Genomic DNA, 26,434 nt, shown 5'->3' on the forward strand with positions numbered 1-26,434 from the left:
ATTTCCCTCAGAGTATCAGGTAGCAGGTGTGCCGCGAGGCAGTGACTTATCATGAGCAGACAGTCAGTTGGGACTGAGGTAGTCGAGGACCACACCACACCTAATTGGGAATAGTAGGTTGTGTTATAGTGGTAGCAGTGGGGAGTTCAGTCGAGTTTTGCAGTGAAGAGAGTTTTTGTCTATGTTAGGAGTGGGTCCCTGTCCTTGGGACAAGTCCGGGTTGGAACATTGGTTGATGAGTTGAGGTGATAGGAACGATGATTTTGCGGTGCAGTCTATGAGCCAGAGATGTTATCGAGCAGTTCAGATGCTTAGTGTTAGATTGGTATGGGATTTGGGACAATTAGAGGCAGTCGTGATGAGAAGTTCTTGGAGAGTTAATCAGAGGTTCAGGGTATAGAGGATTGATTGACTTCCTTAAAGGGGGAATTATCAGGCGTTGCATAGCACTTCCTCGGAGCAGGTACGATTTCGCTGGTGAAAAATAGTCGTGGGTTGGTTGAGTGCTAATTGGTGATCGTTCGAACTCTAAGTGGGGGAGAACCGGGTGCAGTATGTAAGAAAGTAAGGTTTGTCAAGAGTGGCTATAAGTGAAGTATAGAGATATGCTGTAAGAAATCATGAGACCAGAGGTGTCGGTGATCGAGAAAAAGGGTCAGAGTGAGTTAATGCGGGAAGTACTCGAGGAAGAGAACGAATGTATCCATGATAGGTGTTTGGTGTCGTTGCAAGTAGATAGAGAATGATTGGGTCGGTATGCGCATCCTTGTTTGGATTTTGAGTGTCGGGGAAAAAGGGATTCGGAGGATTATCAGCATATTTCGTAACGTCGGCGTTATCTCGTATTCCAATCGAGAAATTAGATACACCGAAGTTGTAAGGTGGGAAAAATATAGATTTAATTATGAGTTCAGAAGGAATGTATTTTGTGTTTACATGATCTTTGGGGCAGGAGACCAGTGGTTGTGGCAGTATTCTGGGATATCCGGGTATGATATCTTTATTTCGGAGTTACTCGTGAATCTTGAATTGAATCGACTTGTGGTATGTCAAGTATCTATGAATCCAGTAGGAACCCTCGAGTATGGAAATTCAGGGAGATTATTTGAAAGAGTGGATTTTCGCAAAGGTGGGCATTTGTTATGTTGATTGCCTCCAGGGTCTGTGATGGATATTCGAGTCGCAGTACTCACTAGTCAGAGGGTGTTGTGATACTGCGTGGAGTTGCAGTACTCACTAGATGGCAAGAGAATTTCGATGTTGGAATATTTTCGAGCAGTGTATGATGTGGAAGAGTTTCGAGTTTGGGTAGCCCTGGTATTGAGCTTTTGGAGCTTGGATGTTGAGTCGGGGGCGAGACGGGGGTCTTCGTCTATGTTGGGAGATGCGGTGATATACACAAGGAATACGCGCAGCAGTAACCACAGATTTGAGTTGAGATGATCCTCGGTTGGATTATATTTTCTCGCACGAGGAAAAGAGGATTTGGTGACTTGCGTGTCACTGGGTCGGGATAGTGGTCACGGGGAGAAAAGTTAGTGGGATATTTGGATCACAATATGGGTGACCGTTGGGGGCTCAGATGTGGAGCCAAAAGTTGATCTGGTACTCAGTCTTGAAGAGGAACATGGGAAATGAGCTTATCATGATGACATTTGAGGACACTTTAGAGGGGGTGAACGATTCAGACGCTCGAAGACATGCTTCGGGCATGTGTATTAGATTTCGGAGAAAGCCGCGGTACGTAGTTATCATTTGTTGAGTTGTCCCATATCAACAGCCATCATTAGTGCATTGGTATGCCGCTCTTTTGAGCTGTTGCATGGAAGGTGATGTCGGACCCTCATTCGCTGAGGAAAGGTAATGCATGGACCCGAGAGTCCTTGCGAACAGATCCAGAGCATGTGTAATACATGGAGTAGTGGCAAGGTTGTCAAGCGGATTTCCCTAGGTAAGGGAAGAGAAAGGTATGTTGGGACTAGTGCAGCATGTGCATGCGAATACAAGAAGGGGACTCGTGAGAGTTGCTCTGAGAGTGCGAATGGGTCTCTCGGTCGTTCCGAAATGGATAAAGTGGGCTTTGGATCGGGGATCCGGTGATTCATGGTTTCCTAACCCTTATGGGTCGAGTGATCGTTGAGATTTGGAGCAGAATTGCATCGTGGGTAATTCTCGGTTACAGGGAGTAGTGGACAGTACAGAGATCGTGCTTCAGTCGACAGAACAGATTTAGCAGGTTAAACAGAGGTTATTGATCGCCTAGAGCTGACAGAAAAGTTATGCAGACAGACGTCGGTGCGAGCTTGAGTTTCAGGTCGGCGACTTCGTACTCCTGAAGGTCTCTCCTGGAAAAGGGGTGATTCGATCTAGGAAGAGGGGCAAGTTGGGGCCCCGGTGTGTCAGGCCTTTTCGTGAAATTGTAAGGGTAGGACGGGTGGCCTATCGTTTGGAGCTGCCAGCGGAATTGAGATAGATCCACGACACTTTTCATGTGTCGAAGTTGAAGAAGTGTATAGCCGATGAGTCAGCAGTGGTTCCACTAGAGAACAATTAGGTGGATGCGAGTCTGAGTTACGCTGAGAGGCCAGTGGCCATCAGGGATCGGAAGATCAAGGTTCTGAGGAACAAGGAGGTACCTCTGGTATTGGTTCAGTGGCAACCTCGGAAGGGATCGGAAGTGACTGGGGAGCCGGAACGTGAGATGCGGGAGCAGCATCCGGGACTATTTTCAGAGTGAGACTTCGAGGGCGAAGTCTGATTCTAGTGGGGGAGAATTGTAACAGCCCGAAATATCAAGGATTGTTAAAATTACATGTTGGGGTGTTTTAAAGGGGGGACTCGGCGAGTTGGAGCCAGACTTGCCGAGTAGGATCGCAGACCTGGTCGCGGGTTCGCGACTGGACTCGACGAGTCAGATAGGGACTCGGTGAGTCTGCGCTGTTTAGCGAAAACCCTAACTGTTTAGGTTTGGGATGTGTATAATGAACTTATAGGCCGTCATTTTCCGTCTTTAGCCTACTGAGAAGAACCCTAATCGGTTGTGTGCATCTGGAGCAAGGATTGAAGGCCATTGGTGGTCTTGAAGAAGTTATTGTGCAAGGAAGAGAAGGGTTTGGCTAAAGGAACAGCAAGGGAATCACATTCTGAGGATTGGAGATACAGAGAGCACATTATCCAGGTAAGGATTCGTGTATACTCTGCTATGGTGATGTATTTAGAGAATTAGGGTTTATGGAACCCTTTTATGGATAGATTGAATGTTACCCTTGTTCCCCAAACGATTGTAACCCTGTATTAGGACCCTTGGAGGTCCAGAATATCCCATGTCTGTGCATTTCGGGAATTGGTGAAGGTTTTGGATTGAAATCCTTATGCCTTAGGTCAACATGTAAATTATAAGTCTTGGAGTGTATCATGAGCACCTAAATGAAGACCTTATGTAATGGACCAGTCGAGGAAGGCCAGACCTATGAATGGTCGGAGCAGTTATGACCTTAGGAAGCAGTTTGCGCGACTGCATGGCATGGACTTGCCGAGTCAGATGAGCAGACTCGGCGAGTAGCTTGAAGAATAACTGGGACTCGTCGAGTTGTTCATCAGACTCGGCGAGTAGAGTCGGGGTGGCCCCGCGATTCTTCCAGGAGTAACTCGTCGGGTCAAGGAGGATACTCGACGAGTAGAAGGGAAACTTAGAGGATTGGAGGATGACTAGACTCGCCGAGTCGCCAGAGTACTCGCCGAGTCCGGTCGAGTTGACCGTGGACCGTTGACCAGAGTTGACCTATGTGTAATTTCTTAGGGTCAGTTGTCTTGAAAGATAAAAGTATTAATAAGAGAATACATTACCCAGGGAGCTTGAAGCTCGGTGGATCAAGTGCAAGTGATTCCAGGAGTTGCTAATTTCTAGTATCCACGAGGTGAGTCTTCTCACTATACTATACCCGGAAGGGTTTGACTGTGTGACCGGAAGGTCGAATACGATGTATGTTATATATGCTATAAATAGAAAGGTGGTTGCTATGCATGATATGTATGTTTATACGGGCCGGAAGGCGATATGTTATGTGACAGAAAGGTCAGGTATGATATATGATGTATGTGCTATGTGCGTTAGATTAAATGTATTATGTGTTGTAAATGTTATGGGCCGGAAGGCAATATGTTACGGGCCGGAAGGCAATATGTTATGGGCTGGAAGGCAATATGTTACGGGCCGGAAGGCAATATGTTATGGGCCGGAAGGCAATGTGCTATGGGCCGGAAGGCAATACGTTATGGGCCGGAAGGCGATTATCTCATGGGCCGGAAGGCATTGTGCAGTGGACCGGAAGGTCAGGGCCTGGAAAGGCGTATGTGTGTAAGGTGTATATTGGGGAACTCACTAAGCTTCGTGCTTACAGTGTTTTATGTTATGTGGTTTCAGGTTCTTTCAGTAACGCGGGACGGCACCGGCTCGATTGTACACACCAAAGAAAGAGTTGTATTTTGGAGGATCCTGGTTTTCTATTCAAGTGAAAATGGAACTATGTTTTGTAATTCAAATATGAATATGATTTTAAACAAGTATTTTAATGTTAAATTGATTATTTAAATGAAAATTTTGCCTTGAAAACCACGGTGTTACACCAAACAGGTGAATATTCACAGGCAACCCAAACAGGTGAAAAACCAAAAGCGACAGAGGAATATGAGATACAAGAAGAATCTCTCAGAGCGAAAAGAGTTCTGGCAATCTCAAAACAATTGTTTTTCTGATCATAACAGGAAGTTAGAGAAAATGGAAGTCAGACCGCAAGAAGGTGTTGGATATTATTCCTTTTATATATCAGCTCAGATACCGATTTGTTGGAAATATAACAATCTGATCACCACAACAAAAGGCTCGGTTACCAGTTACTGTGTGACAGATATATTAGTTTAAGATATAAGATAGATATATATATAAAGAATAAGAATTGCGGAATAAGTATAAATATGAAAGCTGTAAATGACTGAAAGCTATAATAATATAAATGACTGTATTTAAATGACGTTAAGCTATAAATAATATAAATGACTGTATTTAAATGACATAAAGCTATAAATAATATAAATGACTATATTTAAATGACGTAAAGCTATAATAAAGTATATAAATATATAAATATATATCAAGTAGGTTCGTCAATAAATTGACTGAACCGGACTCATGAAGTGACTGGTCGATATTTGTTCTTTGAATGGACTGGTCGATATTGGGACTCTTGGAGCGACTGGTCGATATATGTTCTTTGAATGGACTGGTCGATATTGGGACTCTTGGAGCGACTGCTCTATATTAGTTCAAAGATCAATCCGGCATTGGATAAGTAACAAAAGTTCATTTAAAGCTCGATTTTATGTAAAACAAGTGTTTACAAAAGGGTACAAAATACATGGGTTTATGTATTTGTATTTGAAGTATTTTTGGGTAAAAACATGCACACGGGTCGTGTAAGATAAGGCACAAGTCACACGGGTCGTGTAGGAGGGTTTTGGAGGGTTTTCTTGATGAAGCTTCTGAACACGGGTCGTGTAGAATAAGGCACAAGTGACATGGGTCGTGTAGGAGGTTTTTAGAAGGTTTTAAAGGTCAAAATCCTGAACACGGGTCGTGTTGATTTAGACAAAAACAACACGGGTCGTGTTCGCGCAGATCCTTGCATACACAGATTAAAAACCTTCAGTTTTCAGAAAATCTCTCTGGATAGCCATTTCTCTCTCGCGTCTCTCTGGGGTTTCCTGTGGTCAAAATCGTCCACGAAAATTCCTAGATGAAGGTAAGGTTCTAAAGAATTTGTGGTGAAAATCTCCCTAGTCTTATTTTGGCTGTGTTGTGCTCAGTTTTCTGTTTTCTAACATGCAGATTCTGAACTTGAAAACAGAAATCTCTCTGGATAGCCACTTCTCTCTCGCGTCTCTTTGGGGTTTCCCGTGGTCAAAATCGTCCACGAAAATTTCTAGATGTAGGTAAGGTCCTGAAGAATTGATGGTGAAAATCTCCCTAGTCTTTTTTTGCTTGTAACGAGCCCAGTTTTCTTCGTTTTTGACTTGAAGATTCTGATGTCGAAAAACAGCAAGGTGGTGATGGTTGTGGTGATTTGAAAGGGTTTTTGGAGGAGGTTTAAGGAGGGTGTTTGGAGATTATTTTGAGATTGGAAGGAGGTTAATATAAGGGAGGTGTTTGGTGGTAAATGGTGTGATGAACAAGGATAGTGAAGATGAAGAACCTTGAGTTTCAATGAAGAAGATGAAGATGGTTGATGGTGTTCTTCATTTAGCTTGTTGATGATCTTGGTGTTCTTCACTTCATTGTTGTTTGATCTTGGTGTTCTTCATTTTCTCCAGGGATTTGTCTTTGTTCTTGAAGAAGATGATGATTGGTGATGTTCTTGGGAGTGTTTGTAGTTTGTAGGAAGTGTTACAAGAATACAAAAATGAACACACACCCTTACACACACAAACTCATGTATACATATATGCATAAAACAAATATCTTCTAGTGCACTTGAGTATATGGAGAGTTGGCTGCAAGTTGATGTAGAGTAGGAGGCAAAAAAACGTGGGTCTTCATTTAGCTTCTTATTTCCTTGACTTTGTTTGACTTCCTTCTTTGTTTGACTATTCAACATATATACAACATATATATGATACATATATACATATATAATACATACATATGTATATAATACACACACACACACACACACACATATATATATATATATATATATATTGTTGAATTTGTTTAGTCATACATATGTGTTTTCGTCATTCGCGTGTTTTCGTATTTTCCGTTTTATCACGCATTCATGCAACCTGAAATAACTGATAATATTTGTTAGATTGTATAAAAACAGTTCATCTTATTTCAGTGATGGTCACATACTAGGTTACATAAGAACATTTTTCAACAATTTCCCCCTATGTGATCATTGCTGAAATAAGGACAGGTATGATATAATCATATTGACAGTTTAACTTTTGAAGATTCGAGATAAAAGATTTGTCAATAGATAAGATATATATAAAACCATAGCAATTGATTTGAAAGTTTGTGACTTGGTTTAACATATCTTATGTAAAAGATTTTCAGAAATTTGTTTCCGAATCAAAGTCTCGGGTTCGGTTATCAAAGGGTAGCCATATATGTATCTAAAGAAATTTCTTGAGATTTTATAGCATTATTAATGACGACAAGTGGTCTAACAGGTCGATTCAGATGAACGCTCATAGGTATAGCTCACACTTCACTTGGGTGTTTGGTTGTTCTGGCAGCAGAACAAGTTAATGATCACTAAAAATGAGTGATATCTCTCTCTGACGACTCACACTCATATTGGAGGTGTTTAACTATGCTTTTCCTGAAAGGTCACTTAGTCTCATTATTAGATAATCAATCACATAAGACTGGTTTCTGCATTACTCAGCGGGTTTCTTCATTCATGCCATTAACTTTCTCTCTCTCTCCGTCGGGAAATACATGTAGAGAGGTTTAGCAATTTTCATAGTGCAGTTTGCAACTAAGAATCTTCATTGATGAAGGCTACAGTATCCCGGGAAATCCATTGTTGTTGCAGCTTTTTCTTTGATGGTATCCTTTTTGTTGATCAATATCTTTTTGTTGTAAAAGGATATTTTGTTTTAGCATCGAGAATTTGCTACATTTGAGAAAATTGGGATTTTTGAGAGTATCTATCTTGCGGGATTAAGATTTCCCTTTTTGTGAAAAATGGTTAAAAACAGATCACGAGATCTTTTGATGTTTGCTTTGAAATAACCATTTGGTTGAACTTTGTTTGAAAATACCAAATGTAGAGTTTTTTTTTTTTTTTTTTTTTTTTTTTTTTTTTTTTTTTTTTTTTTTTTTGGTATTTCTTCGGTGAATGATTTGGCTTTTTTCTTTTGATTCTTCTTTATCTTGTTTCGTCTTTTCTTGTTGATGGATCACGGGATCTCAAGACATCATTTTTGGTTGGCTTATATCTAGGTAGGGATTAGTGGCATAAAAGACAGTTTGTCTAGTATGTAAGAAATGAATGTATCGTCCCTGGTCATTTTGATATCTAAGCAAAAATGAGACCGTGACAAGGTATAATCGGATATACCTTATAAGCAATAGTGACACACCTAAGCTCACAAGAAATGAATTCCACAATGATTCAGATTGATGAGGCACAAATTCTCACATGGGTTTTTGTTTTCATCTGAACCTCCTAACCTTATGTCCCTTTTTAAAATCATCAATAATGAAATAAAATTGAAGGAAATAAAGTTATGTACATTATGAAAAGTAGGAGATTTGAACCTTCATTCCAATTGAGAATCAATATGACTTAAAATCTTCATCGAGCATAAGCATCTGAAAATTAAGTCAAAAGACGATTAATCACAAGGTTCTATAAAAGCTTATTACAGCAAGTCTTTTATTATATTTTTGAAGATTTGTATTTCTGAATGTTTTTTGGAAATATTGGTTATTTCATTGTTTTTGGTTTTTTTGAAAAGAAAGCAGTTTTCAAATGTTTTTGAATTTTCTTTTTGAGTGAAAGTAAACACACTTTTGTACAAACAAAAAGTAAAAGTTTAAGGATGGATGTTATCTGGATTTAACATTCCTAGACGGCCTAGGAAGTATTGAAACTTTGTTTCATCGAGAGCCTTAGTGAAGACATCGGCAATTTGATCTTCGGAGTTGATGAAGTGTAGTTCTATATGACCCTTTTGAATGTTGTCTTTGATAAAGTGATATCGAATGTCGATGTGCTTTGTCATGGAATGGTGAACGGGATTGTGAGAAATGGCAATTGCACTGGTTGAGTCACAAAATATGGGAATTTGTGAGATTTTGAAGCCATAGTCACGCAGTTGAGTTTGCATCCATATGACTTGTGAACAACAGTTGGCGGCAGCGACATATTCAGCTTCTGCTGTTGATGTGGATACACAAGTCTGTTTCTTTGAAGTCCAACTCACTAGTCTACCTCCTAGGAATTGACAGCTACCAGATGTACTCTTCCTATCTAGCTTGCATCCTCCGTAGTCTGAGTCGGTGAAAGCGTTCAACTGAAAATCGGATTTAGCTGGATACCAAAGGCCAAGTTTGGGAGTGCCTTTAAGGTATTTGAAGATGCGTTTCACAGCAACTACATGGGATTCCATAGGATTTGCTTGGTATCTAGCACAAACACATGTAGAAAACATGATGTCAGGTCTGCTGGCAATGAGGTATAAGAGTGATCCGATCATTCCACGATATTTTTTCTGTTCAACGGGTTTGCCATTTAAGTCTGCATCAATTTTGTATCCAAAAGCCATTGGGGTTTTTGCGGTATTGGATTTTTCCATTGAAAAACGAGTGAGTAGGTTTTTGACATAATTCTCTTGGTTGATGAAAATGCCATCAGTTGACTGTTTGATTTGAAGTCCGAGAAAAGTAGTCATCTCCCCAATCATGCTCATTTCAAATTTGCTCTTCATTAGATCTGCAAACTTAACACTTAAAGATTCATCAGTAGAACCGAAAATAATGTCATCAACATATATTTGTACGATTAACAGATGTTTATTAAAGATTTTACGAAAGAGGGTTTGATCAATTGAACCTCTTTTAAAACCTGATTCTTCGAGAAAGGTTGACAACGTGGCATACCAAGCTCGAGGTGCTTGTTTCAAGCCGTAGACAGCTTTCTGCAGTTTAAAGCTGTGATCTGGAAATTTGGGATCTTCGAAACCTGGTGGTTGTTGGATGTATACTTCGCGATCTATCTCTCCATGTAGGAATGCACATTTAACATCCATTTGGAATACTTTGAAATTCTTATGTGCAGCATATGCAAGAAAGATGCGAATTGCTTCAATTCGGGCAACTGGAGCATATGTTTCATCGTAGTCGATTCCCTCTTGTTGTGAATATCCTTTGACTACAAGACGTGCCTTGTTTCGAAAAATGACTCCTTGATCGTTAGTCTTGTTTCTGTATACCCATCTTGAACCTATAACAGTAACATCGGGTGGAGTAGGAACAAGATTCCATACATCGTTTCTTTCAAATTCTGCTAGCTCTTCTTGCATAGCTTTTACCCAATCTGGATCTTTTATAGCAGAATGTATGGTTTTGGGTTCGGTCGTGGATAAGAAGGCTCCAAATAAACATTCATTTGTGGATGCGCCTCTAGTTTGAATGCCTATGTTGGGATCTCCGATGATTTGGTCTGTTGGATGATTTCTGGTCCACTTTATTAAGCGATTCTATTCCGCTATAATAATTGGAGTTTCAGTATCCCATTGTTCTTCTCCGGGCGTTTCATCTTGGAATAGGTTTGAAGGTTCCCCCATAAATGATGCATCGGGATTGTTTTGGCTATTTGGGGATGGGGTGTTTAAAGGAGGATTTGGTGTTTGTTCCAAAGAGGAAGTATGTGTTGGTGGTTCCCCCTCGAATTGATTTGCATCATTTTGGTTTGTTTGTGGAATTAGTTTACTGGGTGTTCCTGTAGGGTCAATTAAAGTAGTTAGAAGTTCAGAATTGTAAGCGGTTTTTGGTTGTTCAAAAAGCAAATCAAGATCGATTTCAATGTCTATGTCAGAAGAAGGTGTTTGTTGAATTGGATTTTGAAAAATATTTTCAATCATTTTTGAACCAAAATGTTCACGATCCAATTTCCTAACATAAAATTCATCGAAATGAACATCGGTACTTTCTTCAATTACTCTAGTACGTTTATTCAGTACTCGATAAGCAGCTGAAGAAAAAGAGTAACCAAGGAAAATTCCTTCATCCGACCTTGATTCAAATTTTGAAAGGTGATCTTTATTATTCTTTACGAAGCATCGACAACCGAAAATATGAAAAAATTTGATGTTTGGTTTTCGGTTGTTAATGACTTCATATGGTGTTTTATGAAGATGTTTATGGATTAAGGAACGATTTTGAGTATAGCAAGCTGTGGCTATTGCTTCTGCCCAGAAGTATTGTGGCAGATCAGCGAAGATAAGCATTGATCTTGCAGCTTCACATAGAGTTCGGTTCCTTCTTTCGACAACACCGTTCTGTTGTGGAGTGTATGGGGCTGAGAAGTTATGTTCAATTCCTTTGTCTTTGAGAAATGAATCTAGAGTATTGTTTTTGAACTCTAAACCATTATCACTTCGGATTCTTCGAACAGGTCGTTTCAGCTTCAGCTCGATTTGTTTGATGAAGTTGATCATCTCTTCAGGTGCTTCTGATTTTAGTCTTAAGAAAAAGACCCAAGTAAAGCGCGAGAAACCATCAACGACAACAAGAATGTACTTCTTCCCTTGTATGGTTTGGGTTTTGGCAGGGCCACAAAGGTCTATGTGCAACAACTCTAGTGGTTCGGATACACTAGATTCTGAGATGCTTTTGTGAGTGGATTTGGAAAGTTTTCCTTTTTCACATGCGGCACAAAGAGTTTCGTTATCAAGCTTCAGAAGTGGTAGCCCTCGAACAAGATCATCGCCGATTAATTTGTTGATGTACCCAAAGTTTAGATGGGAAAGGCGGCGGTGCCATAACCAACTAATATCTGCTGGGGCTTTAGATAGCAGACATATATCGGGTTTACCATAGATAAGATCCATGTCAAGTGGATACATATTTCCGGCACGGTCAGAATCAACTATAACATCTTTGGTTTTGGCGTCCATGATCAAGCTTCGTTGTTTGGTGAAAAGAACTTCAAGATTGTTATCACACAGTTGAGAAACACTGATGAGGTTGTGTTTCAGGTCATCGACGAAGGCAACTTTCTTTATGGTAAAATTACCATTTGTTATGTTTCCATAACCTTTGATTTTTGCTTTCATGTTGTTGCCGAAGGTAACATCTTGATTGGTTTGTATAGGTTTGAAGTCACGTAAGTAGTTCCGGTTTCCTGTCATATGCTTGGAGCAGCCACTATCAATATACCATGTATCATCATTGGGTTCTCCAGCATTAAGTACCTACAATCAGACAGAAACTTTAGGTACCCAAATCTGAATGGGTCCTGGTTTGTCAGTTGTTATTTTGGGTGCTTTTCTTAATGAATTTCTTTTATCATTTGTCTTCACAATATTGTAATGGTTTGGTTTATAACGATGGAATGGTTGAGGTTTGATTTGATCTATCAATTTTACCCAAAATGCGATTTGTTTTTGAAAACTTGTGGGTTGATAAGATCTGTGATTTGGTGAAAGATATCCTAGATGTGAAGGTTTGTTTGAAAAGTTTTCTTCATATCTAGGATGTGATGGGCGGTTTTGAAAAGCTTTTTGAGGATGATGGTTTGAAACTTTCGGATGTGATGGTTTTTGAAAGTTCCTTGAATGATTAAAAGTAATATCTTGAAAGCGGTTTTCAAAAGGTTTTTGAAAAAATTTTGGTTTTTGTTTGGAAACCTGTTTATGAGGTATGACGTTTGGTTTCTTTGGTTGTTTTTCAAAAAGGTTTGGTTTGATTAGTGGGGTTTTGGTGACTTGAATGGATTTTTTGCTTGTTTGTTGTTTCTTGGAGTATTTTTGTCCCAGACTAGTTTTTCCAACAATTGATGAAGTCATTGTAGGAAAAGCCGTTGGTATAGAAGTACTACCATCCTCATAAGAGGAATTTTCTCCATTCAAAAAGTTTTTGAATTTTGTGGTTCCATCGGTATTTTTGATTTGGTGAGTTAAAGAACTTGCAGAGTCTGTTTCAGAATTTACAACTCTTTTGAAAGACTTTTTGGAAACACTGAAAGCAGTATCATCTGGACTACAGTTGATAACTGTTTCTTCATCTGAATCTTCCTCATTAACAGATGTGAAAAGATTTGGTAGAGTAGATTCAGAGTTTTCACAATTCGTCATGTTTTCCTGTTTTGCTTGTTCAATTTCAAAGGATTCTCTTCCAATTCCTGGTCTATAATTCGTATCAATTTTGCCAGTTCCCAAGGTGTTTGCTTTGGTGAAAATATCATCACTTAGTTTCCTGGCAACTTTGATAGAATCCATATTCCATATCAGTCTTTTATTCTCGGTTTCAAGAGAATTGATTTGTTTTAAAGAATCAGTCAGCTTTTCATTTAAAACATTGTATTTGTCAGTTGATTCTTGAAAGTCTTGTTTCAACTGAAGGATTTCCATTTCTAAAACATCTTTTATTTCAGAAGAAATGACTGACTGATTTTTTTAGTTCCAAATCCCTTTTCTGAATTAGGGACTGATTTAATTGTTCCAAGACGTGATTATAATCTTCTGATTTTCTTTCAACATCTCTTTCCAATTTGCTTTTCGTTCTTGTTGATTCTCCAAATTTGAGTTGCAAGGTTTGTAACTCAGATTTGCAAATATCATAATTGACCATTGTGTCATGATATGTTTTGAGATCAACTTCCAGACTAGTCTCAATTTTGGTTATATGAGACTCAAAAATAGTTTTGGAAAAACCAAGTTCAGAGATCATAGACCATACATGTTCTATGACGTTTGGAGCTCTTGAAGGTATTTCAACACCAGCTACAAAACAGAAGTTTGATTGTGTTGGTTCGTGTTCAGCTTCGTCATCGGAAGTTGGCCAGTATTCCACACTTGGTTCATGGATTGCCATCAATGCTCTTTGCTTTTCTTGGTTTTCCAGTTTCTTCAATTCATCGGCTCTTTGAGCATAGTATGCTGAGTCTTTGATTTTGGTTTTGTTTTTGGCTCGACATTCTCTGGCATAGTGATTTGTTCCTTTGCAGTTGTGACAAATGATCACTTCTTCATCACTATCATCCTTTTGACTTTTAATCGGAAGTCTTTCAGGAGTTTGATTTTGGGCTTGTTGGGAAGGTTGAGAATGGTTTTGTTGGAATCCAAAATTTTGGTTGTTTTGAAAACCATTGTTTTGATTGTTGTAACCTTGATTTTGGAAACCTCTATTTTGATTTTGAAAACTGTTGTTTGGATTGTGATTATGACCTGAGTTGGGATCGTTTTGAAATCCCTGGTTTTGAAAACCTTGGTTTGAGTTATTTTGGAAAGAAGGTCTTTGAGAATTTTGTCCAAAGTAAGGTCTAGGTTGAAAACCTGAGTTGTTTTGACCAAAAGATGGTCTTGGTTGAAAACTTGAGTTATTTTGTCCAAAAGATGGTCTTGGTTGAAAATTTGGTCTAAAATTTGATTGACCATGATTTGGGATAAATCTCTGGAGATTTGTGTTTGCAACCAACGCACACAGTTGTTGATAATCTGCTTCATCATTTGAATCAGACTGGAAGGCTTGATTTTGAAAAGATGTAGTCTGATTAAAATGATTAAGGTTTTGATCATTGAAAGGTGTTTGGTTTTGAGAAGTTGTGGACACAAGTGCAAGTGGTCCTCCAAAAGCTGCAATGGTTGGTGGGTAAATCGAGGATTCATACGATTGAAGTTCTCCATACAAGTTGTACAAAGTTTCAGTATGAATAGCTGGATTTCCCTGAATAATGAGTTTAACCATTTTCCAGCTTTCGAAAAGATTGTTTAAAAACTTGAGATTTATCTCGTGTTGTGTCTTTTTGATACCCAAATTGTTCATTTTAACCATAATCAAATTGAACCTATCATGAGCATCATGGATGGTTTCTGATGAAAGCATTTTGAAATTATCGAATTCATTCAAAACAGATGTTCTTTTGTTTCCGATAATTCTTTTATTTCCACAAAAACGATTTTTCAAATTCTCCCAGATTTGATTTGCGGTTAACAGTATAATGTCATCCATTTGACTTAGAATACTGTGAGGTATTCCAGAAACAAGTTCCTTTTTGGCTTGGAGTTCCAACTTTTTTGTAATTTCAACTTGAGTGGCTTGATTTGTAGCATGAGTAGCCATATTTTCTGGAGTAACATATGTTCCTTCTACACACTTCCATACATCTTCATTTATAGCATTAAGATGAAGATTCATACGGCCAACCCACGAATTATACTCTTCCGGAATAAGTATGGGTGCCCGTGAACCAGATCCTAAGCTATTTGCAATGGAGACAGAGTTCATGTTGGAGTAATTTGCCAAAGACATTTTTGAAAGGATTTTGAACAAGTGATATTAAAATGAAACTTTTAAAGAAAAGCTTATGGAAGGTTTATAAACGCTATAACCAAAAGTTTTTCGACAAAAATTTCAAGGTAAATCACACAAGCTCTGATACCAATTGTTGGATATTATTCCTTTTATATATCAGCTCAGATACCGATTTGTTGGAAATATAACAATCTGATCACCACAACAAAAGGCTCGGTTACCAGTTACTGTGTGACAGATATATTAGTTTAAGATATAAGACAGATATATATATATATATATATATATATATATATATATATATATATAAAGAATAAGAATTGCGGAATAAGTATAAATATGAAAGCTGTAAATGACTGAAAGCTATAATAATATAAATGACTGTATTTAAATGACGTTAAGCTATAAATAATATAAATGACTGTATTTAAATGACATAAAGCTATAAATAATATAAATGACTATATTTAAATGACGTAAAGCTATAATAAAGTATATAAATATATAAATATATATCAAGTAGGTTCGTCAATAAATTGACTGAACCGGACTCATGAAGCGACTGGTCGATATTTGTTCTTTGAATGGACTGGTCGATATTGGGACTCTTGGAGCGACTGGTCGATATATGTTCTTTGAATGGACTGGTCGATATTGGGACTCTTGGAGCGACTGCTCTATATTAGTTCAAAGATCAATCCGGCATTGGATAAGTAACAAAAGTTCATTTAAAGCTCGATTTTATGTAAAACAAGTGTTTACAAAAGGGTACAAAATACATGGGTTTATGTATTTGTATTTGAAGTATTTTTGGGTAAAAACATGCACACGGGTCGTGTAAGATAAGGCACAAGTCACACGGGTCGTGTAGGAGGGTTTTGGAGGGTTTTCTTGATGAAGCTTCTGAACACGGGTCGTGTAGAATAAGGCACAAGTGACACGGGTCGTGTAGGAGGTTTTTAGAAGGTTTTAAAGGTCAAAATCCTGAACACGGGTCGTGTTGATTTAGACAAAAACAACACGGGTCGTGTTCGCGCAGATCCTTGCATACACAGATTAAAAACCTTCAGTTTTCAGAAAATCTCTCTGGATAGCCATTTCTCTCTCGCGTCTCTCTGGGGTTTCCTGTGGTCAAAATCGTCCACGAAAATTCCTAGATGAAGGTAAGGTTCTAAAGAATTGATGATGAAAATCTCCGTAGTCTTTTTTTGCTTGTAACGAGCCCAGTTTTCTTCGTTTTTGACTTGAAGATTCTGATGTCGAAAAACAGCAAGGTGGTGATGGTTGTGGTGATTTGAAAGGGTTTTTGGAGGAGGTTTAAGGAGGGTGTTTGGAGATTATTTTGAGATTGGAAGGAGGTTAATATAAGGGAGGTGTTTGGTGGTAAATGGTGTGATGAACAAGGATAGTGAAGATGAAGAACCTTGAGTTTCAATGAAGAAGATGAAGATGGTTGATGGTGTTCTTCATTTAGCTTGTTGATGATCTTGGTGTTCTTCACTTCATTGTTGTTTGATCTTGGTGTTCTTCATTTTCTCCAGGGATTTGTCTTTGTTCTTGAAGAAGATGATGATTGGTGATGTTCTTGGGAGTGTTTGTAGTTTGTAGGAAGTGTTACAAGAATACAAAAATGAACACACACCCTTACACACACAAACTCATGTATACATATATGCATAAAACAAATATCTTCTAGTGCACTTGAGTATATGGAGAGTTGGCTGCAAGTTGATGTAGAGTAGGAGGCAAAAAAACGTGGGTCTTCATTTAGCTTCTTATTTCCTTGACTTTGTTTGACTTCCTTCTTTGTTTGACTATTCAACATATATACAACATATATATGATACATATATACATATATAATACATACATATGTATATAATACACACACACACACACACATATATATATATATATATATATATATTGTTGAATTTGTTTAGTCATACATATGTGTTTTCGTCATTCGCGTGTTTTCGTATTTTCCGTTTTATCACGCATTCATGCAACCTGAAATAACTGATAATATTTGTTAGATTGTATAAAAACAGTTCATCTTATTTCAGTGATGGTCACATACTAGGTTACATAAGAACATTTTTCAACAGAAGGTATTAACAACCGAAAGCATAGGTTCGGTTCAGAGCACACAAGCTACCGAAAGCATAGGTTCGGTTCAGAGCACAGAAGCTGCCGAAAGCATAGGTTCGGCTCAGAGCACACAAGCAACCAAAAGCATAGGTTCGGTTCCGAGAGCACAGGTTACCAAGGTTCAAGGTTCGGTCTCTCCCATGACCACCAACAAAAGGGTCACCTAGAATATCAAGTCAAGAAAACTTCTCAATCTAAATTCTCTCATTCTAATTCTTCTAAATCCCATTCTGAATCTAATTATGTTCAAACTCAAAATCCAAAATCTTCAACAGATTTGAAAGGAAAATCGAAGGTTTCCTTGGTCAAGAGTGATCAAAAGAATTCCAAAGTCCAAACACCTGAGCCTGAATTCAAACCAACTGCAACAAATCCCAATAAAATTAAAGTTTACACCATTCAGAAGAAAAATGAAACAACGCTAATAAAAAGAACATATTTCGTTGATATTTCTCTCACTATTCCTGTTCCTGTGAAAGGCTCACGTGGACCCAAAAAACTTTGGGTTCCTAAATCTGCTTAATTTTTGCAGGTTATCAGTGACGAGCAGTTCGATGAAGAAAGGTATATTGACAGTGGTTGCTCGCGTCACATGACAAGAAGGAAAGAAGAGCTGAGGGAATTTCGATCTCTTTCAAATGGTGGAAATGTCAAGTTTGGGAACAACTCGTATGGCACAATTAAAGGTTATGGGATGATAACGAATGGAGACTTCACAATTAGAAAAGTTGCATACGTTGAAGGACTGCAGTACAATCTCATCAGTGTGTCTCAGCTTGTTGGAGGTACTGGTCTTAAAGTTTCATTTGATGATGAGGGTTTGGAAATAATAGAGAAGAAGACAAAAAGGGTAATTCTCAAATCGGAGCACAAAGGCGAAATGTTTCCTCTCAATCTCAAACCTATCAAAGGAAACCCAACTATTTGTTTGTTATCCAAAGCACATTCTGATGAAAACTGGTTGTGGCACCGAAGGCTCTCCCATCTCAATTTCAAGGATATTAATAAACTCGTCACAGGAGGTCATGTTAGGGGTCTTCCATTGCTCAAGTTTGATCGGGAACATTTGTGTGCTGCGTGTGAAATAGGGAAGCAAAGTCGTCAAAGTCACCCATCCATCATAAACACAAAGATTGTTGAACCACTTGAGTTAATTCACATTGACTTGTGTGGTCCATCTTCTATTGAAAGCATAAGCGGTAGCAAGTATATTATTTTTATTGTCGATGACTTTTCATGTTTTACATGGGTGTTCTTTCTGAAGCACAAATATGAGGCAACTCTCAAGCTGAAGCTGTTTATCAAGCAAGTTGAAGTGCAGCTGAGGAAAGTTGTACGCAACATCAGAAGCGACATGGGCTGGAGTTCAAAAATAAAGAATTTGAAGACTTTCTAGCGGAAAAAGGAACCAGTCACAACTTCTCAGCTCCCTACACCCCTCAACAAAATGGAATTGTCGAAAGATGAAACCGATCTTTGTGTGAGGCGGCCAGAACCATGTTAAGTTTCGCTTCCTTACCATTATATTTCTGGGCTGATGCTATTTCTGCAGCTTGTTTTACACAGAACAGGTCCTATCTCAATAAGCGTTTCACTCTCACCCCTTATGAGATCATCAACAATAGAAAACCAAATGTCAAGTTCTTCCACGTGTTCGGCTCACAATGCTTTATCTTCAATTCTAAAGAACATCGTAACAAGTTCGACGTAAAAGCCGATGAAGGGATTTTTCTGGGATACTCTCTAACTTCAAAAGCATATCGGGTCTTAAACAAGCGTTCAAGGAAGATTGAAGAGACATATTATGTGACTTTCGATGACAGCTTCGTCAAAAGGATAAAGGCTACTGAAGAAGCAATTGGAGAAATTTTCACTCAAACAGGTCATGTTACGGCCTCGATTGCTAATTTGTTTGAGCAGTTTGTGGAGTTATTTGATGAACCTGAGAAAGCTAGTCTCTCGGAAGCCAAGGCAGCAGACAACAAAATCAACCATCTAAAGCAAATCGTCGATGAAGCTGCCAAACGACTGGGTGACGGAGAATCAGCTCCAAATAAAACTTCTCAGCACAATGCATCAGTTGAGGGGGAGGATCCATCCTCTTCAAAATAGTCAAGCTTTCCAGTTGAGGGGGAGCACTCTAGTCCTGTAGCACCCGAAGGTACTGTAGCACCCGAACGCTCCACAGCACCTGAAGGTGCTGTAGCACCCGAAGGTACTGTAGCACCCGAACGATCCACAACACCCGAAAGTACTGTAGCAACCGAAAGCTCAAAACTGTCAGAGAGCACACCTACACCCGAAAGTCCTACTGCACCAAAAAGCTCATCATTCGAGGGGGAGAATGCCAACACGTTTTGTGATGAAGATAGTCAATCCGAATTGGAAGAATTGGTGAACGCTGAATTGGATCCTTCCTATGATGCAAATTACCCTCCTCTTTTCAAATGGACTAGAGATCATCCTGTTTCACAGGTTCTGGGTGATGTCTCTGAAAAGGTGTTGACCAGATCTCAACTGAAGGCAAAACAAACTTCTTTATTTTCCAAAGTTTAGTTCTGCATGTTTAACTGTTTCGTCTCAAAGGTTGAACCGAAGACAGTAAACACCGCTCTTGATCACTCTGATTGGGTTCAAGCTAGGCAAGACGAACTTAATGAGTTCGAAAGAAATAAAGTTTGGCATCTCATTCCAACTCCTCAAGATGCCTCCGTTGTTGGTCTCAAATGGGTCTTTAGAAATAAAATGGACAAGGAAGGCAACGTAATAATGAACAAAGCTCGTTTAGTGGTGAAAGGATACTGCCAGGAAGAAGGAATTGATTACGAAGAGACTTTCGCTCTAGTTGCAAGGCTGGAATCTGTTCGAATGTTTCTTGCCTATGCAGCGCACAAAAACTTCGAGGTCTACCAAATGGACGTAAAATGCGCTTTTTTGAATGGAGAACTTGTAGAAACGGTCTACGTGGAGCAACCTCCTCGTTTTGTCAATGAGAAGTTCCCAAATCACTGCTATATTCTAGACAAGGCAGTTTTACAGTCTGAAACAAGCACCTAGGGCATGGTATGAAACGCTAACTAAGTTTTTAAAGATGTCCAAATTCAAACAAGGATCGGTTGACCCAACCTTCTTTAGTAAGAAGGAAGGTAACCACCTTATGATTGTACAAATCTATGTCGATGATATCATCTTTGGCTCAACGAATCCCAGCTTAACAGTTGAATTCAGAAAGCTGATGGAGACTAAATTTGAAATGAGGTCCATGGATCCGATAAACTTTTTCCTTGGTTTAAATATTAGACAGGGACCCGAAGGCATCTTTATCAACTAGGAAGCATACACCAAAACTCTTCTTTCCAAATTTGGTATGATGGGAGACTCAAAGGTCAAAGTTCCAATGGCATTCGGCACCAAACTCTCACCTTCCTTGGAGAACCCGACAGTTGACATTACGCTATACCGCCAGATGATTGGGTCCTTAATGTATCTTACTGCTAGCAGGCCTGATATCATGTTTTCTCTATGTTATTGTGCTAGGTTTCAGGAGAATCCTCGAGAACCACATATGCTTGCAGTGAAAAATATACTCAGGTATCTGAAGCGAACCACCTCTCTCGGTCTATGGTATCCATCAAACTCAGGCTTCTTCGTTCAAGCCTTCTCAGATGCAGACCTTGGAGGATGTAGTTTTGACAGGAAAAGCACCACAGGGGGTTGCCAATTCCATGATGGGAAGTGTTGGATAAGGTGTCTAAGTCCATAACTATTTCTGGTATCTACTTGACCCGACCCGGCATGGTCCATTTGGGTTGCATGGCACCGTGCAATTGGATAGACTAAATGAGAGAAATAACACTTGGAGATTATTAATATATTATAAGTTCTAATATATTAATAATATTATTTGATTAGTTTGATCAAGAATTAATTTAGAATTAATTATGTGATCAAAAGATAACTAATTAAATATATGGGTTGATTATGTAAATCATCCATATCTTGTATAGTGGGCTAAGAGGCTCCATGGATTATCAAGTTGGGTTCCACCCATAGGATGCTCCATGGATGCTTCATGGGAGTTACAAACCCATGGGTCATGGAAATGAAGAGTCATGACACATCAGGGTTTAACCCTAGATGTGTCAACACTATATAAGAAACATGTTCTCCACCTAAAATCGGTTACACTAAGAAACAAGAGGGCTTGGCCGATTTTTGAGAAGTGTGTGTTCTCTCATAAGTTCTTCCAAGAGCATTTGGTGTTGTGTGAAGCATTTGAGGCATCACACTTGGGGTGCTAGGCTCACAAGGTTTCAAGGAACACAAACAACAACAAGGTAAGTTATTCTATCTATACTTTAAGTTAAAATTGTTCCCCATGTATGCTAGATAGGAATATAAACTTGGAATTCAACTTTGCATGATAATTAGACAAACATAGATCCAAGGTTATTAGGGTTGCATGTACACTTAGGAAGTGTTAGAATGCTCAAAACCCATCAGTGGTATCAGAGACTAGGCTTGTTTGTTTTTTATTTGTGCTTAAAAGTTGAAAAAAGTCGAAAATCTTGCTGTCCACGAATGGACTCGTCGAGTCCATAAGAGGGACTCATCGAGTTCATGTGTATCTTCAACCAACTCGGCGAGTAAGTTCATGCACTCGGCGAGTAGGGTCGACTGATTGCAGAATTTCGATTTAGTTGCTGGAAATGAATTAGAAACATTACCCTAAACTTTTTGGTACTTGAAAAACTTGTTTTAGATGGTGTAATGTCTTTGATAATTCATTTACAACAACTAGTTATCAAAATTACAAAGTTTTAAGTGTAATTTTTGATTTATGAATAAGTTCATATTCATGTTCTTGTTCTTATGATAATTTAGATGATCATAGGAATTATTTGTAACCTATGTGGTAGATTAATTCTTGATCATAATGTGTTTTAATGGAGTCCATAACTTGTCCTCAAGTTATGGAAAACCAAGAGTCACACTTGAATTAAAACCATTAAAACAAACACAAGAGTTAGAAAAATGAAGAGTCTTCATTTTATTACTCTATTAGACTCATAAGTTACAAGAAATGAAAAGTTTTGAAAGTTACAAAACTTGCCCTCAAGTTTTGGAACAAGTAAAGTTAAGTTAAAACTTTAAGTTCCAACCCCTAGAATTTTAAAAGTTAAAATTCAACGCCTCATTCACGAAGCCGGTCTATAAGGTGGGTATAAGGTTGTTGCCTATAAAATGGTGACTTAATGGGTGTCTACTCTCACCCACCGCTTGCTTGACTGGTGGAGGGTCGTTAGCCGAACGGGTAAGACAAGGACTTATAAACTCTCATTCAGAGTATGATGTATATTGTAAAGTAACTAAATGTTTTATTAAATTCCCAATCTTAGTTACTTTAGGAAAATGTGAATAAGGTGCTAATCCATGAAATTACACTTTACACTTTGTCTAAGTCGTTGGTGGAGCGTGTGTGGTTAACCGGCACACTGACTTGGACTTAACAAGGTAGGTAAAGGGTGACTTAAGGTTTATTATAGTATCGGTGGAGCATGTGTGGTTTACCGGCAGATCGATTGAGTGATAAACTTTAAGGGTACCAAGTGATTTGCATGGTTACTTCACACCTCGTTTTGTGATCCTCGGTATCCCAGTCACAAAACTTGGAGGGCACTCTCGAGATTGAAACATGCCTTTGAAAAGTTCATTGAATCTCAAAGAATCTAGGAATTTCTAAAAAACCAATAAAACCTAATATCTAATATTTCGGTTTTCGTGGTGGAAATTGGTGAATCATCATTCACCTACCTTTCAAATATGGTATAGCTTAGATTACGGCATACCTCTTCTAAGTTATATTATATTGTGATTGGATCCTAGCCTTAATATTACATTTGGGTGTTTTATTAAGGACTCTCTTAAATCTATACTAAACTTGTTCTCCTCTTTCAGATGTCTTCAAATAATGCTACTGGCTCGAATCCTAATGGCTCCTTTACTCTTATGAGTTTGTGTGGGAAAGTCACCTTTGATGGATCCAACTTCAATGAATAGATCAGAAACATCAGGATGATTACCCGCTACGAGAACAAAGAATATGTCCTTGACAAGGAGCTTAAGGAGATTGATGAGACCACTGCAACTCCTCAGGAGATCGCTGACATTCAGGCACATGAAAGGGATGCTACGAAAGTAGCATGCATCATGATGGCCACAATGACAGCAGAACTCCAAAAGTCCTATGAGGATTTCTACCCTTATGAAATGCACCAAGATTTGATGGAAAGATACCATCAAAGTGCACGACAAGAGAGGTATGAAATCATCTTCTCCATGATAACAACCATGATGAAGGACGGGGATTCCGTCACGAGCCACATGCAGAAAATGCAAAGGTATGTGGATCGATTGCTGAAACTTAATGTGAACCTCCCTGAGGAGCTAGCAATAGATATAATTTTGCGCTCCTTACCAACGTGCTATGATCAATTCCGCATGACATATCACATGAATAAGGAAGAGGTCACTCTCAGCAAACTTCAGGGACTTCTCAAGACTGCAGAAACAGGTCTTAAGGGGAAGTCGGTTGCTATCACTCCTACTCCAAACTCAACTCCGGTTTTGGCAATCGGGAAAAGTCGAGGGAGGAAGAGAAAGAGATCTTCGAAGGGTACCAAGGTTCGGACCCTTGATGGCTCTTCTTGAAGTGGAACCAAGAAAGGTTTCATTACTCCTTCTTCTGACCCAAAAGAGGCTGAATGCTTCTATTGCCATGAAAAAACTCATTGGAAATGGAACTGCCCAAAGTACCAGCAGGATGTGAAGGATGGGAAAGTCAAACCCAACTATGCAGGTATTTACACTATCATTTCTAATAACTCACCCCATTCGAAATCTTGGGTCCTTGATACCGGTTGTGGTATTCATATTTGTTGTGACTTGCAGGGACTAAGAAGAAGTGAGGATGTGGAGCAAGGAAGAATAAACTTGATCATGGGGAACAGGAAAGCTTCATCTGTCACCAAGATTGGAGTTTATACTTTACTCGCCAGGAATGGCGAGAAATATTATTTCCTTTCATGCTTTGTACAAACAAGGGTTTACCTTTTCGTTTAATAATGAAGTTGGTTCTATTGATGCTTTCTCTAATAATGATCTTTATTTTTAAGTATTACCTTGTGATGGTGTGTATGAAGCTGTGTCTGTTGTAGATAACTTAGGAAATAATGTTTTGTGTATTGATTCTACTAATAATAATAACTTGGATAAAGCATCATTATGGCATTGTCGTCTTGGACATATAAGCAAGAAACGCATAGGCCAACTCCAAAAGGATGGAGTCTTGGAGTCGTTTGACCTAAAGTCAAATGATAGTTGCGAATCATGCTTACTTGGAAAAATGACAAAGTCACCCTTCACAGGCTCGTGTGAAAAGGGTGAAGGTTTGTTGGATTTTATACACACGGATGTGTGTGGACCATTCAAACATGCCACAAGGGATGCTAATCGTTATTATTTGACTTTTACTGATGATTACAGTAGATATGGATATGTCTACTTAATCAAGCATAAGTCAGAGACTTTCGAGAAGTTTAAGGAATTTAAACAGGAAGTCGAGAATCAATTGGGCAGGAACATTAAGATGCTTCGATCCGATCGGGGTGGTGAGTATCTTAGTTCAGAGTTCCTCGACTATCTAAGGGAATGTGGGATTGTCTCACAATTGACACCTCCCAGGACACCGCAGTTGAATGGTGTGGCTGAGAGGCGTAATCGAACCTTGTTGGACATGGTTCGTTCCATGATGAGTCGAGCTTCGTTACCAATCTCATTCTGGGGGTATGCCTTAGAGACTGCCGCCCATATCCTTAATCTAGTCCCTACAAAGAAAGTTGCCAAAACTCTTCACGAGATGTGGACTGGTAAAGTACCTAAACTAGACCACATCAAGATTTGGGGTTGCGAGGCTTTCGTGAGACGCGAGACTCATGATAAGCTCGAACATTGAAGCGAGAGGTGTATTTTCATCGGCTACCCACAGCAATCCTTTGGTTACCTCTTCTACAGACCTAGTGACAATGTGGTCTTTGTAGCAAGAAGAGGAGTCTTTCGAGAAAGAGAGTTTATAAGCCAAGGAGACAGTGGGACGCAAATTGATCTTGAAGAAATTCAAGAGTCAAGTGGTGATGGAACTTCAAACTCTAACCCTCAACTTGAGGAGGAAACTCCTGTTGAGCCAATTGACGAATCTGTACCTCTGAGGCGTTCCACGAGAGTTAGGAGTGCACCTGAGCATTACTATGGATTCCATATTACTGCAGAAGGTGAGACACTTATTAGTGATGGAACACTAGTAAGTCAAGATGACCCTAACAGCTACGAGGAAGCCATGGCAGGCCCCAAGTCTGCTAAATGGAAAGAGGCTATGGATAGCGAGATACAATCCATGTATGACAATCAAGTTTGGAACTTGGTTGAGAATGTACCAGGTCGAAAGACTGTAGGGTGCAAATGGGTCTTCAAGAAGAAGACTAACATGGATGGTAAAGTACACACTTATAAGGCTAGACTGGTTGCAAAGGGCTTCTCTCAGATTCCTGGAGTGGATTATGATGAGACCTTTTCTCCGGTAGCCAAGATTAAGTCTATTCGGGTTCTGTTAGCCATAGCCGCATTTCATGACTATGAAATTTGGCAAATGGATGTCAATACCGCTTTCCTTAATGGAAAGTTGGCTGAAGATGTTTACATGAGTCAGCCAGAGGGTTTTGTCAGCAACAAGTACCCCAATAGAGTGTGTAAACTTGAGAAATCCATTTATGGGTTAAAGCAAGCACCTCGCAGATGGAATCTTTGCTTTGACGAAAAGGTCAAGGAATTTGGCTTTTCTAGGAGTGAAGATGAATCTTGTGTGTATGTCAAGGCTAGTGGGAGTATAGTTAGCTTCTTGGTATTGTATGTGGATGACATACTACTCATAGGAAACGACATTCCAACCCTGCAGGAAGTAAAGTCCTGGCTTGGAAAGTGTTTCGCTATGAAGGATCTTGGTGAAGCTGCCTATATTTTAGGGATAAGGATCTTGAGAGATCGGAGTAAAAGACTAATTGGACTTAGTCAAAGTACCTACTTGGATAAGGTGCTGAAGAGATTTAGCATGCAGGACTCCAAGAAAGGAGAATTTCCCATCCAGAGTAACGCCAAACTAAGTAAGACACAAAGCCCTAGCAC

Source organism: Lactuca saligna, chromosome 9, assembly GCF_052625555.1.
Source record: "Lactuca saligna cultivar CGN05327 chromosome 9, ASM5262555v1, whole genome shotgun sequence".
Classification (NCBI taxonomy): Eukaryota; Viridiplantae; Streptophyta; class Magnoliopsida; order Asterales; family Asteraceae; genus Lactuca; species Lactuca saligna.